Source organism: Talpa europaea, assembly GCF_964194135.1.
Source record: "Talpa europaea genome assembly, chromosome: 13".
NCBI classification, from domain to species: Eukaryota; Metazoa; Chordata; class Mammalia; order Eulipotyphla; family Talpidae; genus Talpa; species Talpa europaea.
In genome coordinates, this window is record NC_140080.1 from 33,741,306 (window position 1) to 33,757,794 (window position 16,489).

Here is a 16,489-nt window from a genome sequence, read left to right on the forward strand (position 1 = left end):
TAGGGATTAGAGGGAGACCGGAGGTTCACGGGCTGGCCTAGCCAGAACAAGCTTTCCTTATGCGCTGGCACTGCTTTGTTCTGTTCTGTGTCCTGTGTGTCCCTGAGCACTTGCACTGACCCTGCCATGTCTTCTCTCAGCCCACAGGTGTTTACTCAGGAAGTCAGGACTTTGACGACCTTTGGCTTAACTGCAGATGCTCAGTTGGCTGGGAATGTGGAACAATGGGCAGGACAAGGAGGGCAGCTGGCCAAGACCTCAGTCACCCTCCTGAGCTCAGGGTGCAGAGAGGCGGGGAACAAGCAGATTTGCTTGGGGTTAGGAAAGGCTAGTAAGTCAGAAGGACTGACCAGGCCCAACTTACTCTGGCCCCTTTAAAGGGACCAAGTCCAGAAGTCCTTCCCATTTTGAACTTGCTGTTCTCATAAATTCTCTTTTACAGAATCAGGAGGTTGTCAGTGACTATAGCTTGCAAGAGGGAGGAAAAAGTACCTCTTTCCTGAATAAAGTATTCTTTCTTTTGAAATTCTTTTTTTAAAAAAAAGATTTATTTATTTATGCATACAAGAGCTGGGGTACAGGCCAGAGGTGTGGGCGGGGGGGAGGTGGGGGGGGGAGCGGATTCACCAGAGACAGAGTAGGGAACAGAACAGGCAGACTGACTGAAATACACTGCTGAGGGGAGCAGCGGGCAAGACTGGAGGGGTCTGCTCCACCATGTGGGTTTCTCCCTAGCCCACCGCGGATCAAACTCGTGCTTCAGTGGCTACGGACAGCTTCATAGGTTGCGCCTTAACCTTTTGCGCCGCCAGGGAGGCCCTCTTTTTTAAATTCTTTTACACATTAAAAATAATCTTTGTTCTTTTGACTACAATAGTAAATATCACTGCAAAATATTGAAACACTACAGAAATGTAAAATTTTGAAATAGAAACCATCCCAGAGATAACCAGTGTTCACATTTTAATAAATGTTGTTCTGATTTATTTCAATGGACATGTTACTATTTTTATTAAAATGGAATATACTGTTGAGTTCTATAACATGCTTGTCACTTGGTATACACTGGATATTTCCCCTGTGTCAGAACACACCTATCTACCTTATTTTGATATTCAGTCTACATAGACTGAATGATTCTATACGTCGAAAAATATATGATATATACAAAAAGAGCAAATAAAATGTTTTCTGTGAATGCAAGAACTTCTTTAGAGTCTATACTTAGGAGCAGGATTATAGAATAAAAAGTATACCTATGTATCCAACACTGAAGTTAAGAACAGGATATTTCTCTTGCCCCAAAAGCTCCCTCTGTATGTTCCTCCCAGATTGCAACCCCAATCCCAGGTAACCACTATCCCCAATTTTATGGTAATTAGTTTCTCTTGCTTTTCTTTATGGTTTTAACATCTACTTATGTATCCATGTATTTATTATTTTGCCTATTTCTGAATGTTAGATACATGAAATCACACCGTATGAATTCTTCTGACTGCTTCTTTCCTCAACATTCTTTTGAGAATCAATTAAGTTGATGATAATTGTACTTTGTTCATTTTTCATAGTCTGTATAGCATCCTTGTATAGCATCCCATTGTATGACTCCATGACAATTCATTCACCATTTTTCTGTTGACTCAAAGAGTTCACTGGTGAAGCCACCTGGATCTTTGTGGAAAATTTAAGTTGATTCAAGTGATTTTTTTAAAAGACTTATTTATTTATGCATATAAGAACTGGGGTACTGGCCAGAGGTGTGGGGGGTGAGAGGATTCACCAGAGTCAGAGTGGGGAGCAGAACAGGCAGATTGACTGAAATACACTGCTGAGGGGAGCAGCGGGCAAGTCAGGAGAGGTCTGCTGCGCCATGTGGGTATCTCCCCGGCCGACTGGGATCTAACCTGCACTGCAGAGGCTGTGGACAGCTTCACAGCGCTGTGCTCAACTGCCTGCGCCACCAGGGAGGTCTCTATTGTAGGATTTTTTAAAATGACTTTTTTTGGGAGAAATTTTAGGTTCCAGTTGTAAGGTCTTCAGGGTCTTTCTTTAGTCAGTTTTGTTGAACTGCATTTTTATAGAAATCTATTAATTTTACCTAAGCTTTCATATTTATTGGTATAAAGTTATTACAAACTTTATCTGCTTTATCAATATAGAACATTTAGGAATCGTTCCCTTATTGTTTTTAATATTATTGTTGACTTTCTCTTTTTGTTCTTGGTATTCTTACCAGAAATTAATCTGTTTTACTAGTTTTTTAAAAAAACTAGTTTCTGACTCTGTTGACCTTCTCTATTGAATGTTTTACTATTTCATTCTTTTCTGTTCTTGTTTCCTTTTATTTTCTTTAGGCTTATTCTGTTATTTTTCTAAGGTTCTTAGTGCATTATTTTGCATCTTTGTTATCTCAGTTCCCACAAGTTTTGATATAGTATTCTTATTTTACATATATGTATATATGTGTTTACATATATGCATGTGTGTATACACACATTTTTTTTTAATGGTGATTATGTGTGTGATTCTTTTTACTTATATAATTCATTTATACAGAGAAATCATTTGGATTGATCTATTTACAGGTTTTTTTCTGTTTTGTTTTCATTTTCACTGGCCAAATATATTTCACAAAATATTCAACATTTACTTGGATGGATCAACATTGTAAATCTGCCGTGACAAGAATTTTAAGACTAGGATCTCATTTGAACAGAAACATATTACAATAAAAGATTAATCAGTATTTTTCCATCATATGAATAAATCGACCAAATAATGCAATATGGTCAAATTTCCAACACGTATCATTGTTTCTCTTCAAACCCATTATTTGCAGATTTTATAAACCAAGGCAAATAAAATTCACTTCCCCTCAAACCTTCTACAACTTACTACATACCCTTATTTTAGCTTTTTCTCTATTCTTCCACATTCTGGCACAACCATACATTTTAATTTTAAGACAAAACTACTCTCCCTTTCCTTTTTTTACTTAGTATCAACCATCAATTGCTTTCCCTCTTCTCTTCAGATACAACTAAAACTTTCAACAAATCATGATGGTGGTTTCCTTTCAGTCATCCAGAACAGAAGGAGGTGCTTTGCACACACACATTCTTATTATTCTTCCTGAACCCAAAATTTTCAAGAAGTGCATTTAAAAAATTTCCAAGTGGGGGCCTCCTGGTGGTGCAAGGGGTTAAGCACCACACTATGAAGCAATCTGCAGCCTCTGTAGCCCGAGTTCAATCCCTGGCAGGCCAGGAAGCAACCCACATGGCGAAGCAGACCTCTCTTATCTCCCCCGCTGCTCCCCTCACCAGTGTATTTCAGTCAGTCTGCCTGTTCTGCTCCCCACTCTGTCTCTGGTGATTCTCTCACACCCCGCATCTCTGGCCTGTACCCCACCTCTTGTATGCATAAATAAATAAATCTTTAAAAAATTTTTAAAAAGTAAAAATTTCCAAGTGGGGCCTCCCCGGTGGCGCAGCAGTTGAGCGCTGGGTTGTGAAACTGCCCGCAGCCTCTGCAGCGCCCGTTTGATCCCCGGCTGCTCCCTGGCCACCGGAGGAGGGTCCCACATGGTGCGCAGACCTCTCCTGCCACCCGCTGCTCCCCCCAGCAGTGTACTTCGGTCCTTCTGCCTGCTCTGCTCCCCGCTCTGGCTCTGGTGAATTCTCTCACCCTCCCGCGCTTCTGACTGTACCCAGTGTTTGCATAAATAAATAAATAAATCTTAAAAAAAAAAATTCCAGGGCCTCCCCGGTGGTGCAGTGGTTGAGCGCTGGGTTGCGAAGCTGCCCGCAGCCTCTGCAGTGCCGGTTCAATCCCCGGCTGCTCCCCGGCCACCGGAGGAGGGTCCCACATGGCGCGCAGACCTCTCCTGCCGCCCGCTGCTCCCCTCAGCAGTGTACCTCGGTCCTTCTGCCTGCTCTGCTCCCTGCTCTGGCTCTGGTGAATTCTCTCACCCTCCCGCGATTGCGCTTCTGACTGTACCCAGTGCATGTATAAACAAAAACAAACAAAGAAATAAATAAATAAGTAAAAGCATGCCTCTATAAAAAAACAAAAACAAAAACAAAAACAAACAAAACAAATAAATAAAACATGCCTCTATTAAAAAAAAAATCTACTTAAAAAAAAAAAACCCCACAAAAAAAAAAATTTCAAGTGTATGTTTTCTTTCCTCTTAACTTTTTGTAACTGATTTCTAATGTAATTGCATTTTAGCTTGTGTGAGGTTCCATTTGTGCTTGCAAATGTTTATTGTCCAGTTTCCAGAAGCAATTTTCTATCTATTTCTATTAAGTCAGTCAACTAATTATACTGCTCAAAATGTCCTACATATGTCATAACCTTTTTTTTGAACTGTTTGAACTATTAAATACTGGAGGAGGAGGTATGTTAGTACACATACTGTGATAATGACTTTGTCACTATGTCTTATAGATCTGTTAAATTTTTGCTTTTATATATTTTTCTTTTTCATTTTTTCTTAAAAAAACATGATTTAATCAGATTCTTTGTAACAAAACACTAATTTGTGAGGGCAATTCCATTTGTAAGCACAACACAGAGCAGGGATAGCCCTCGACCTGAGGAACAGCTTTGATTTTTGGCAGAATTTGCCAGTCCACAGCTTCCTGATCAACCTTGCACTGTTCTGTTATCTCACATTTCTCCTGCTCTGTGTGGAAGAGACTACCTTCCTGGTATTGGGGCTTATGCAGCTTCTTCTTGAAGTCAGCATCAGAGACATGTTTTGGGATCTTCACACCAGTGATATCATTTTTGGTGGAGGTGGCTATGACAAATTTCTGGTGTGTGCTACGTAGGGAACTCCACTGAGGGACAGAGGTTCAGTCATGAGTAGCAGCCACTGCCCAGCTGCTTCAAGAAAAATACCTTCTTGTGCTGTGACGCCCAATTAGTATGGTCAGATTGGTGCCAGGAGTGATGCCAGCTTGCAGTTTTCTCACATGCTGACTGAAGGGTTTTTTTCTGCTGTGGTTCATCAGCTTTCGAGGTACATCCTCAATAGGATAATAACTAGGCATTTTGCAAAGCTTAACTACTTGGGTAGCACTATTCTTGTCACTACCAATTGGTTTTTGATGGTATCAAGAACCTTTTCCTCTTTTTCTTTTCAATCCTGGCTTTAGCTGCTGAACACTCCCTCTTGTACATTGCCTTTCTGGAATACATAGCAGATCGGGAATAACTGCCAATTCCTCTCACTAGGACAGGGCTTCGCCTGCAGTGGGGCTTCCCCTTCTGAGGGGTTTTGGCTTTGGCCTTTCTTAACCTTGCACTGGCACCAGGTTTCTTGGTTTTAGGTTTCTTCTCCTTATTAGCGTCTTCTCAGCTTTTTTACCTGACATCTTGCAAGACTGGAAAGAGAGCTAAGGTTTTTTTTTTAAATTTTTGCATAGAACTGGGATGTAGGCCAGAGGTGTGCGGTGGTGGTGAGAGGATTCACCAGAGACAGAGTGGGGAGCAGAACAGGCACACAGACCGAAATACACTGCTGAGGGGAGCAGAGGGCCTGACAAGAGAGGTCTGTCGTGCCATGTGGTTATCTCTCTGGCCGGCTGGGAATCGAACCCACGCTGCAGAGGCTGCGGACAGCTTCACAGTGCTGCGCTCAACCTGCTGCACCACCAGGGAGGCCCAGTATGATGTTTTTTGATAATCAAGTAGAGAAGTCAAATAGGCAGTCAGACATGCAAATACGAGGTTTGGGGGAAGGTCTGAGTCAGAGGTAAAACTGTATTAGGTTATTAGCACATAAATTATATTTAAAACAAACTAGATAAGATTGCCAAGGGAGGACATAATTAAAAAAGAGATCCATGGACCAAATCTTGGCATACTCTCATGCTGAGACGTTGGAGGTGGGTGAGGAATCAGAAAAGGCACAGACTAAGGGGGGCTCTTGACAGGAAAGGAAAACCAGAAGAATGAAATGTTTTGTTTTTTTTTTAACTTTTTATTTTTTAAAGATTTTTTTATTTATGAATACAAGAACTGGGGTATAGGCCAGAGGTGCAATGGGTGAGAGGATTCACCAGAGACAGAGTGGGGAACAGAACAGGCAGACTGACTGAAATACACTGCTGAGGGGAGCAGCAGGCGAGACAGGAAAGGTCTGCTGTGCCATGTGGGTAGCTCCCTGGCCGGCTGGGTATCTAATTTGTGCTGCAGAGGCTGTGGATAGCTTCACAGTGCTGTGAACCCCTTGCGCCACCAGGGAGGCCCAGGAGGTGTTATTCTTAAAGAAAAGAGATGCTTCAAGGACAATGTTTCTGATTGTAGTTTGTTTTGGGGGTCATTCTAATGCCTTACTTTTTTGCTAGTTCATCTATGAATTTTAAAGTTAAGAATTACGTTATTGTTTTAGTTAGGAAGGTTGTCCAGGAAGTTTTAAACCACACAAAGCTAGAAATGAAAATTCCGATGGCTCTCTTTTAATGTCATAAAGAAGGACCTAAAATGGTAATCTATTTAATGACTGAGAGGAAATGTATGCCAACCATATCATTTAAGTATAGATACCTGAATATTTTACTTATTTCAACAACATCTATATATTGTTGAAAACATCTTCATAAAGACTTCCTTATTGAAATAGTCAACAAATGATTACTGAAAATTGACAGTGTTCTGTCAGATAAGGTATCTTACTTCATAGAGTTTTCATTAGAGAGTAGTAACAACCAAAATATAAGATCATCTTAGATAATGGTAAATACTCTGAAGAAAATTAAGAAGGGTAATAAGATAGGGACTTGGAGAAGACATTACTTAAGATGGATGTTCAGGGAAGGCTTCTCTGAAGAGTAAGCTTTAAGCTGGGACCTGAGTAACAAGGACCCAGTCAAATTATCATCTGCTTGCAGGTCAAGATGTGGTAAACATACATGTGAATTTAAGCTCTCTACAGTCCCTAGGTTGGGAACCACTGTCACAAGGAAAATATTTTGAGGCCAGTATTGCCTTCAAACCTAGCCCTTAGCTTGTTCAGTCCAAGTCACATGACTGTGAAATGTTCCTTTACTGGCTCTAAACCACTGGCTTAGTTTTCTGTTAGTAAAATGGGGCCAAAGCCTGGATTCCAGGGTGCTGCAAGGGTTAATTGATACCTGTAAGATTCTTTAAGATCTTTAGATGAAAGACCCAGGGCTGTATAGAAGTTTATTAAAGCATCACAAACCCCAGGGAAAATCTCTCCACATTAGTAACTAGGCCCTGTCCTCTCTAGTCTGTGTCCGTGGGACCATGGTTCTCAAAGTTTTGTTGGTATTAGAATCAAACGTTGTTATAAAGTGAATTCAATTCTTGGCTCAATGTCTGAGGTTGTGGGTTCTTTCTTCTCAGTTCTGTGTTTCTCTCTCTCCTTGTCTAGGGCCTCATGCTTCCCAACAGTCTAGACTTCTGTCTTTGCAAGAGGACCTGACTGTACACTTGTCTATATATTCTATGGTCACAGACAGCTTTGGTCATTTTTTTTGAGAACAACCCAGAGCAGAGATTAGGCGTGGCAGGAATGTGTTTGTATTTACTTCTCAAATGTAGACAGAGTTAAGAGGAGGGCTTGGGGAAGCACCCCCCCTTTCTAAAATAAAGATTTATTTTGTTTATTTATGCCACACAAGAACTGCGGTATAGGCCAGAGGTGCAGGGGGTGGGGGGAAGGAGTGAGAGGAGTCACCAGAGACAGAGTGGGGAGCAGAACAGGCAGATCTACTGAAATACACTGCTGTGGGGAGCAGTGGGCAAGATAGGAGAGGTCTGTGGTGCCATGTGGGTCAGAACTCATGCAGCGGTGGCTGGTGATATCTTGATAGTGCTGAGACTTAACCCACCAAAGATAACCCCTGTGCCACCAGGGAGGCCAGGTTTGGGGAAACCTTTGAATAAAAGGAAGGAGTTGCTGACTGGTTCAAAATGAGAGAAAGAGGTGAGCTCTGGGAAAGTAATACTGGTTTGAGGAATATTGGTTTCCTTATCTCTTTATGGTAAGAAGCCTCACTATAGGAGTTCTTTAGGACTTGACTGATCATTTATTCATCCATTCATTAAAAAATACGTGTCAAATATCTGTTATATGCCAGATAGAGTGCTAGGTATAGGAATTCAGTGCTAAATAGGACAAGATTTCTGCTCTCCTGGAGTTTCCACTCTTGTAGAGAGAGACAGGAAATCAGTAAATATAACAATACATACTTAAGACAATTTCAAGCAGTGATAAGTAGAGTAATACGGGCTAACATGATAAAGAAGAAGGGTTTGGTGGGTAAATACTATTGATAGGAGGGTTAGTAAGGCCCTCTCTGAGAAGACAGCATTTTAGCAAAGACCTGAATGACAAAAAAGGCAGTCAGTCTTAGGAATAGGGGGGAGTGGGTGGAAGGGAAGCATTTTTGGCAAAGGGAGTATCAGTCCAAAGGCAGGAAGGACTTCTGAACGTTTGAACAACCGGGAGAAGGCTTGTGTAGCTAGGGTGGTGTAAGAGAACATTCCAAGATGAGGTTGGAGAGGATGAGGATTTAGGGTGCAGGCCACCATAATGAATACCTTGTAACAGACAGTGTGGGTAAGACCTTGATCCTGGGGTAAGTATAGCAGGGGCTGACCCAGAATAGCCAAAACAATCTTGAAACCAAGTTGGATGACTCACACTTTCTGATTTCAAAACGACTTCAAATCTACAGTAATCAAGTCAGTATGGTACTGGTTGAAGGACATGTAGCTAATGGGATAGAATCGACAGTCCAGAAATAACACTTATAGTTAATTTACACCTCATACTTATAGTTAATTTACAAGAGCACCAAGACAATTCAATCATGAAAGAATTACCTTTTCAAAAAACAAAGTGTTGGGAAAACTGGATATCCATGTGCGAAAGAGTGAAATTGGAACCTCTACCTCACATTATATGCAAAATGAACTAAAAATGGATGTGTAAGTGTAAGAGATAAAATGTAATTGTAATTGTAATAAATGTAATAAATTGTAAATGTAAATTGTAATAAAGAGATAAAATGTAATTGTAATAAAATGTAAAATGTAATGTAAGTGTAAGAGATAAAACACTTCTTAGAAGAAAACATAGGTGCAAATCTTCATGACCTTGGATTTGGCAAGGGTTTCTTAGATATGACAGCAAAAGCACAAGCAACAAAATAGAAAAGTAAATTGGGTATCATCAAACTTAAAACTTCTATGCTTGCAATGACTCTCTAAAAAGTAGAAAGACAGGGCCTCCCCGGTGGCGCAGCGGTTGAGCGCTGGGTTGCGAAGCTGCCCGCAGCCACTGCGGCGCCGGTTCGATCCCCGGCTGCTCCCCGGCCACTGGAGGAGGGTCCCACATGGCGCGCAGACCTCTCCTGCCGCCCACTGCTCCCCTCAGCAGTGTACTTCGGTCCTTCTGCCTGCTCTGCTCCCGGCTCTGGCCCTGGTGAATTCTCTCACCCTCCCGCGCTTCTGACTGTACCCAGTGCTTGCATAAATAAATAAATAAATCTTTAAAAAAAAAATCTTTAAAAAAAAAAAAGTAGAAAGACAGTCAACAAAAATGGGAGAAAATATTTGTAATCATCTATCTGTTTAGGGACTTGTATTTAGAATATATAAAGAATTCTTACAACCAATTAAAAAATGAGCAAGGGATCTAATTAGATATGTATCTAAAGACATACAAATGACCAATAAGCACATGAAAAGATACTAAACAACTTCAACTATCAGCGAAATGCAAATTGAAAACATGATAAGCTAATATTCACACCCCCCAGGACGGCCACAAATGCAAGTACTGGTGAGGATGTGGAGAAACTAGAGTACTAATACACGCTAGTGAGAATGTAAGATGGTGCAACAGGCATGGAATACAGTTTGTGTTATTCAAAAAATTTAACATAGATTCATATGACCTAGCAATTCCACAGCTAGGTATGCACTCAAAATAATTGAAAGCAGGGAGTCAGATACTTGTACAACAATGTTCACAGCAGCATTTCCACAATAACCAAAAGGTAGAAACAACCAAATGACCCAACAAACCTAGATAATGAACAGAGAGACAAAATGTGTTATACCCATTCAGCCACAAAATGGAATGAAGCGCTGATATATGGTTCAACATTGATGACCCATGTAAACATCTTAAGTGTTTTAAGTTTTAAAATATTTAGTGGTGCAAGAGGTTAAGTCTCAGTCCTATGAAGCTGTCGGCAGCCACTGTAGCATGAGTTCAATCCCTGGCCAGGGAGCTACCCACATGGAGCAGCAGACCTCTCCCAACTCGCCCACTGCTCCACTCAGCAGTGTATTTCAGCAGATCCACCTGTTCTGCTCCCCACTCTGTCTCTGTGAATCCTCTCACCCCCCACATCTCTAGCCTACACCCCAGCTCTTATATGCATAAAACAAATAAAATAAAAAAATCTTGAAAAAAAAGGGCCTCCCCAGTGGTGCAACGGTTGAGTGCTGGGTTGCGAGGCTACCGCGGCCTCTGCAGCGCCGGTTCAATTCCCGGCTGCTCCCCGGCCACCGGAGGAAGGTCCCACATGGCGTGCAGACCTCTCCTGCCGCCCGCTGCTCCCCTCAGCAGTGTACTTCGGTCCTTCTGCCTGCTCTGCTCTCCCCTCTGGCTCTGGTGAATTCTCTCACCCTCCCGCACTTCTGACTGTACCCAGTGCTTGTATAAATAAATAAATAAACAAATAAATAAATAAATCTTTAAAAAAAAAAACTTAAAAAAAAAAAAGAAAAGAAAATATTGCAAAATAGATGTGGAGACTGTACAACCCTGAACCTTGTAAAAGCTACTGAATTGTACACTGTGGGAAAACTGTGTGGCATGTGAATTATATCAATATGCACAACTGAATTTCAATGAAACTGTTATAAAAATAAAAAGAATAGGAGGGGCCAGAGCCTACTAATTAGCTGGGTCACCACAGGGAGACTGAAAACCTCTAGAGCTTCCAAGACCAAAGGAATTACCACTGCTGGGCAAGAACTGGAGAATTCTCCAATACCAACTCCAGGCACCTACCAGCTAAGTGAGCCCAAGGGAAGAACCATGGCCTTGGGAGGTTTCTCCAGTTGTTTTCAGAGACCGGTGTTTGTTCATCTCCCATGAATATGTCCATGTCCAAAGGGGATAATGTACAGTGATGCAAACTAGAGCTGTGTTCTCTCTCTAGATCCTCTGCTCTTTTTTTTTTTTTAAGATTTATTTATTTATGCATACAAGAGCTGGGGTACAGGACAGAGATGCGGGGGGTGAGAGGGTTCACCAGAGACACTGGGGAACAGAACAGGCAGACTGACTGAAATACACTGCTGAGGGGAGCAGCGGGCGAGACAGGAGAGGTCGGCTGCCCCATGTGGGTTGCTTCCTGGCCAGCCGGGGATTGAACTCATATTACAGAGGCTGTGGATTGCTTCATAGTGTGGTGCTTAACCCCTTGCGCCACCAAGGAGGCCCCCATCCTCTGCTCTTTTCATAAGACATTTATTTCAGAGTCCTTAGCTCTAGCCTGACATCTCCTGGGTATTAGTAACCACAGGGCCACAGAGCTGGAAGATCATCTCATCTGAAAGATGTGGAAACTGAGGGCCCAGAGGAGAGCTACCTGTTCATTACACAACCATAAATGGCATAGAGGGGATTCAAATCATGGTGACATGCCTTCCCCCTAAATTCCCCATCCTCCTAGTGACTATAAACCTAGTGAATGAATAGCCTTAGGCAAGGGGGGGGGGAGGTGGGAGGGGGGACAAGAGAGGGGGAGGGGAAGAATGGAAGGAGAGTAAGGGAGAGAAGTAAGTAGGTGAGGTGGAGAGAGGTATGTGGTAAAGTAATAGTTGTTACTGTATTGGCTTACTTTTTTTTTAAATTTAGCTTGATTTCTTTCTATATTGGCCTTTTCTCATTAATCATGCACTGCTGTGGCCTAGAAGAATTGTTGGTATTTAAAGGCCCCTGATGATTTAGGCCATTTTAAGAAATGGCTCACAGCAAGAGGAAGGAAATATGAGTATTGCTACTTCAGAGGACATCCCTGGTTCCACCTGCTTCCTGATATTGAGCCCCAGGGGCCCAGCTGTGGTCCCTGCAGCTTGTCCTTACCTTCCAACTTTAGGGTCTCTAAATAAGGTCTTAATGGCTGGGACATTTCCTCACTCTCACCTGCCCTTTTCTAGTCTTTTGTTTTCACTCTGTGCAGCCCCAAGTTGTGCCTGGAGAAAGAGGAGAAGGAATACTTTTTACCTTTCAAAGATTTACACCAGCGACACCCCAAGCACAGTTCAGAGCTCTTGTCCCCAAGCTTTGACTGCTGGGCTACAAATGAGAATTGGATGCGTGGGGAAAGACTGAAAGCAAGCAGAGTCTCTTAGGTCCTCTCCATGCTTCTGCCTTCATTGGAAACTGCCCGATGATACTGCAGCATTTCTGAAATGTATTGGTCTCAGAACCCCTTTAATTCTTAAAGATTAACAGACTGGGCCTCCCCTGGTGGTGAAGGAGGTTGAGCACAGCGCTGTGAAGCTGTCTGCAGCCTCAGCAGCGCGGGTTCGATCCCGGCCAGCTGGCGAGGGTCCCACATGGCGTGGCAGACTTCTGTCTCGCTCGCTGCTCCCCTCAGCAGTGTATTTCGTCAGTCTGCCTGTTCTGTTCCCTACTCTGTCTCTGGTGAATCCTCTCACCCTCCCGTGCATCTGGCCTGTACTCCAGCTCTGGTATGCATAAATAAATAAATCTCAAAAAAAAAAAAGATTAGGGCCTCCCTGGTGGTGCAGCAGTTGAGCCCTGGGTTGCGGAAGCTGCCCAAAGCCTCTGCAGCGCTGGTTCGATCCCCGGCCACGGGGCGAGGGTCCCACATGGAGCGCAGACCTCTCCTTCTGCCCACTGCTCCCCTCAGCAGTGTACCTTGGTCCTTCTGCCTGTTCTGCTCCCCGCTCTGGCTCTGGTGAATTCTCTCACTCTCCTGTGCTTCTGACTGTACCCAGTGCTTATATAAATAAATAAATAAATAAATAAATAAATAAATAAATAAATAAATAAATAAATCTTAAAAAAAAAAAAAGATTAATAAGAACCTAAAAAGTTCTTGTTTATTTATGTGGCTTTTATCTACTGATATTTGCTCTATCAGAAACCAAAACTGAGGAATTAAAAAAATATGTAAAAATTCATTTCGGGCCTCCCTGGTAGTGCAGTGGGTTGAGCGCAGCGCTGTGAAGCTGTCCACAGCCTCTGCAGCATGAGTTCCATTCCTGGCCAGCCAGGGAGATTCCCACATGGCGCAGCAGACCTCTCCTGTCTCACCTGCTGCTCCCCTCAGCAGTGTAATTCAGTCAGTCTGCCTGTTCTGTTTCCAGCTCTGTTTCTGGTGAATCCTCTTATCCTTCTGTGCTTCTGGCCTGTACCCAGCTCTTGTATAAAAATAAATAAATCTTTAAAAAAATTCATTTCATAAATGTGAACAAAAGCAGCATTTTAATAAAAAGCTATTTTTCAAAACGAAAAATTATTTATTTATTTTAAAAAAGATTTATTTATTTATGCATACAAGAGCTGGGGTACAGGCCAGAGATGCGGGGGGGGGGGTGTGTGTGTGAGAGGATTCATCAGAGACAGAGTGGGGTACAGAACAGGCAGACTGACTGAAATACACTGCTGAGGGGAGCAGTGGGTGAGTCAGGAGAGGTCTGCTGCACCATGTGGGTAATTCCCCGGCCGGGGATTGAACTCGTGCCGCAGAGGCTGCGGGTTGCTTCATAGTGTGGTGCTTAACCCCTTGCGCCACCAGGGAGGCCCACGATCCAGGAATCTGAATATTAATCTGAGATCTCTGTACGCAGAACAGTTATGCTGATTATTTTGGACTCTATAATGGTTCAGTTGTGAAAAAAACTATGTCAGTTTGTGGGCAGGGGCACTGGGACAGGATAGGGCTTTCACCAAATCCCAGAGGCCACTGGTAGGCTTGTCCACTTCTCAGACATTTGTCCTACATAACTCTTGTAACGATGAAGCAATCCTCTTCAACTGACAAACCTTTTGCATTGACTAGATCTCTACTGGAGAAGTTCAACTCTGGCTGTTATTTTCTTGCCAGTGGTAGCAATGCCATTGGTAGCAACAGTTTAAGAGGGCCCTCTAGGTGAAAAGTTTCCGGGTAGAGTCCAGATTACAATTTTTCTTATAACTTCTGTGAAAATTCTCTACAGGTATCCTCTTGAGGCCAAACCACACAGCATGCACTTCCTTGGTGAAGAAAATCTGGGAGGTGGCACTGTTACCTGCCCTGCAGGTAAACGCCATGCTGCGTCTCCTGATTTATAGGCTTTCCTTGATGAGCAAGGGGTGTGGTAAAATGAATTGAGTTCAAACACTCCACAAGAGTCTCCAAGATCAGCCTTCAGAGTGACTCAGTTCTCACTTATAATCCTAAATTACTCCCTGAGTTAGAATCCTGGGCTTGCTCGCTCCTCACTTCAGTAAACAATGAAGTACTTCTGATTTTCATAGGAAACATCAGAGGGTGATGGATAAGGTCATGAAGGTCACCCAAGAGGTTTTCTTGGGAGCTATTAACCCTAATGCCCGGTTCTTCAGTTTCCCCCTAATATTATAAAGGGAAGTGTAACTTTCTTAGAGGACTCCTCAAGGTTTTCTGATTCAAAAGTACTGATTCACTATATACCAGACAACCATGACCTGGAAGATAAGCTGCCTCTTGCTGTGGGGCTTACTCTCTAACTGTTCTCTCATGGGGAAGTGCTCAGACCATGAGATTATAAACACTTACTACTCCTGGGGTCTTCTAAAGTCTGTGGCAGAATGCCACGGTGCCAGCTAAGGTGAGCTTCTACAGGAGGTGGCCGTGACTGCCCAAGTTGCAGGGTACAAGAGGTTGTATGAAAAGAGGGTGTCTGGAGAGGTTAGCCTCAGGTTTCCCAAGAATGGGATAGGAGAGGTGAGGGCTTTGTTGTTATGCACATGGTAAGGTTCTGGGTATCTCCAAATGAGTGCAGACTCTTAGAAGCTGATTTTTGACAAACAACTTGCATGACAATGGATCAGGGTATCTGCTGAACCCCAGGACACTTGCTGGTACTTATTCCTCAATAATTCTTGGTCTTCCCTTTTAAGTAGTAATGGTGGGGGGCTCACAGAATTATTGCTAATACTCCTATTTTCAGTGGAGGCAATACCCAAAATACATTCACCAAAGAATCGGCTGAGGGAAAAGTGGATCAAACCTCATTGCTAACCTTTCTGCAGAGAGGTGTTTCTTTTTTTTTTTTTTAATATTTATTTATTTATGCATACAAGAGCTGGGGTACAGGCCAAAGGTGTGGGGGGTGAGAAGATTCACCAGAGACAGAGTGGGGTACAGAACAGGCAGACTGACTGAAATACACTGCTGAGGGGAGCAGCGGGCGAGAGAGGAGATACCTGAGTTGAATCAAGATGGTCACTCTGCATGTTGGTTTGGGGGAAAATATGTGATTCCAGAGGACTTCATACACAAGTCAAGCTATCTTTAAACAAATTCATTGCACCATTTTCTTTTATTTTTCTTATATTGTCCTTACAATATATAGGTCATTTCCTATCTTGGAATTCTGCTCACTCAATTTATATTCTTGTTCCACTTATATATCTTTGGGCATCTCCACTTTGCCAGGTTTTGAGTAAGAGCCAATCGCCAGGTCTAAAAGGATGCCATGGCTCATCTAGAGGCATAAAAATAATAGAAAGAGCAAAGTTGTGAGTTACAGCTAAAATTTCTTGCATATGTTGTATGTACTATTTGATTTACATTCTTGTTCTATGTCCAGTGCAGTTTTCAAAATAGAAACTTGGAATGATCTTCCAAAGACAATTTCAAAGGGCTTAAATGTAGCCCACTTCTAGGATCCACTCATATCTGAAGGAGCGTTGTGGGCAATACTTAATCCCAGTGCAGATGGGCTTCTTGGCATAGTTTTGCCTCATCTTCTTTAGGGTGTGATTCATTTTCTCAGTTTGTCCTGTGGATTTCAGTACCCAGGCAACATGTAGCTTCCAAGTAATCTGTAAGGCACTGCCTCCTTTCCAAGTGACTTCTCAGCCAAAGGTAGGTTCATTATCGCTCTGAATAGAATAGAGTGATCCAAAGTAAGGAATTATTTCCTTCAGCAATTGTTTGGCAACCACTGAAGCTCTTTCTATCCTGGTAGGAAATGTTTCCACACAGCTGAGCTCTGATTCAAATTTTTTAATTCCATGTAGACTCAGAATATATTTAATCTGATTTTGCATAAGTTTCAATTTGCAAGTCCCTCAATAATAAGCAAATCATTACCATATCCCTGTTTCCTCCCAGCTTGGCGCTCCAAATAAGCATACAATGCTAAACTTTCTGGTGTGTTCTTTGCTAAACTTCCAGGTGCTTCTTCCCCAGGTGATATTTTTGTT

At 42.5% G+C, this 16,489-nt stretch overlaps 1 pseudogene across 1 annotated transcript; it reads right to left on the minus strand.

Moving 5' to 3' along the window:
* Positions 1-4,383: 4,383 nt before the first annotated feature.
* Positions 4,384-5,384, minus strand: LOC311183137 (large ribosomal subunit protein eL6-like; annotated as a pseudogene). Its single transcript has one exon. The product of its transcript is annotated as a large ribosomal subunit protein eL6-like (transcript).
* Positions 5,385-16,489: the final 11,105 nt, after the last annotated feature.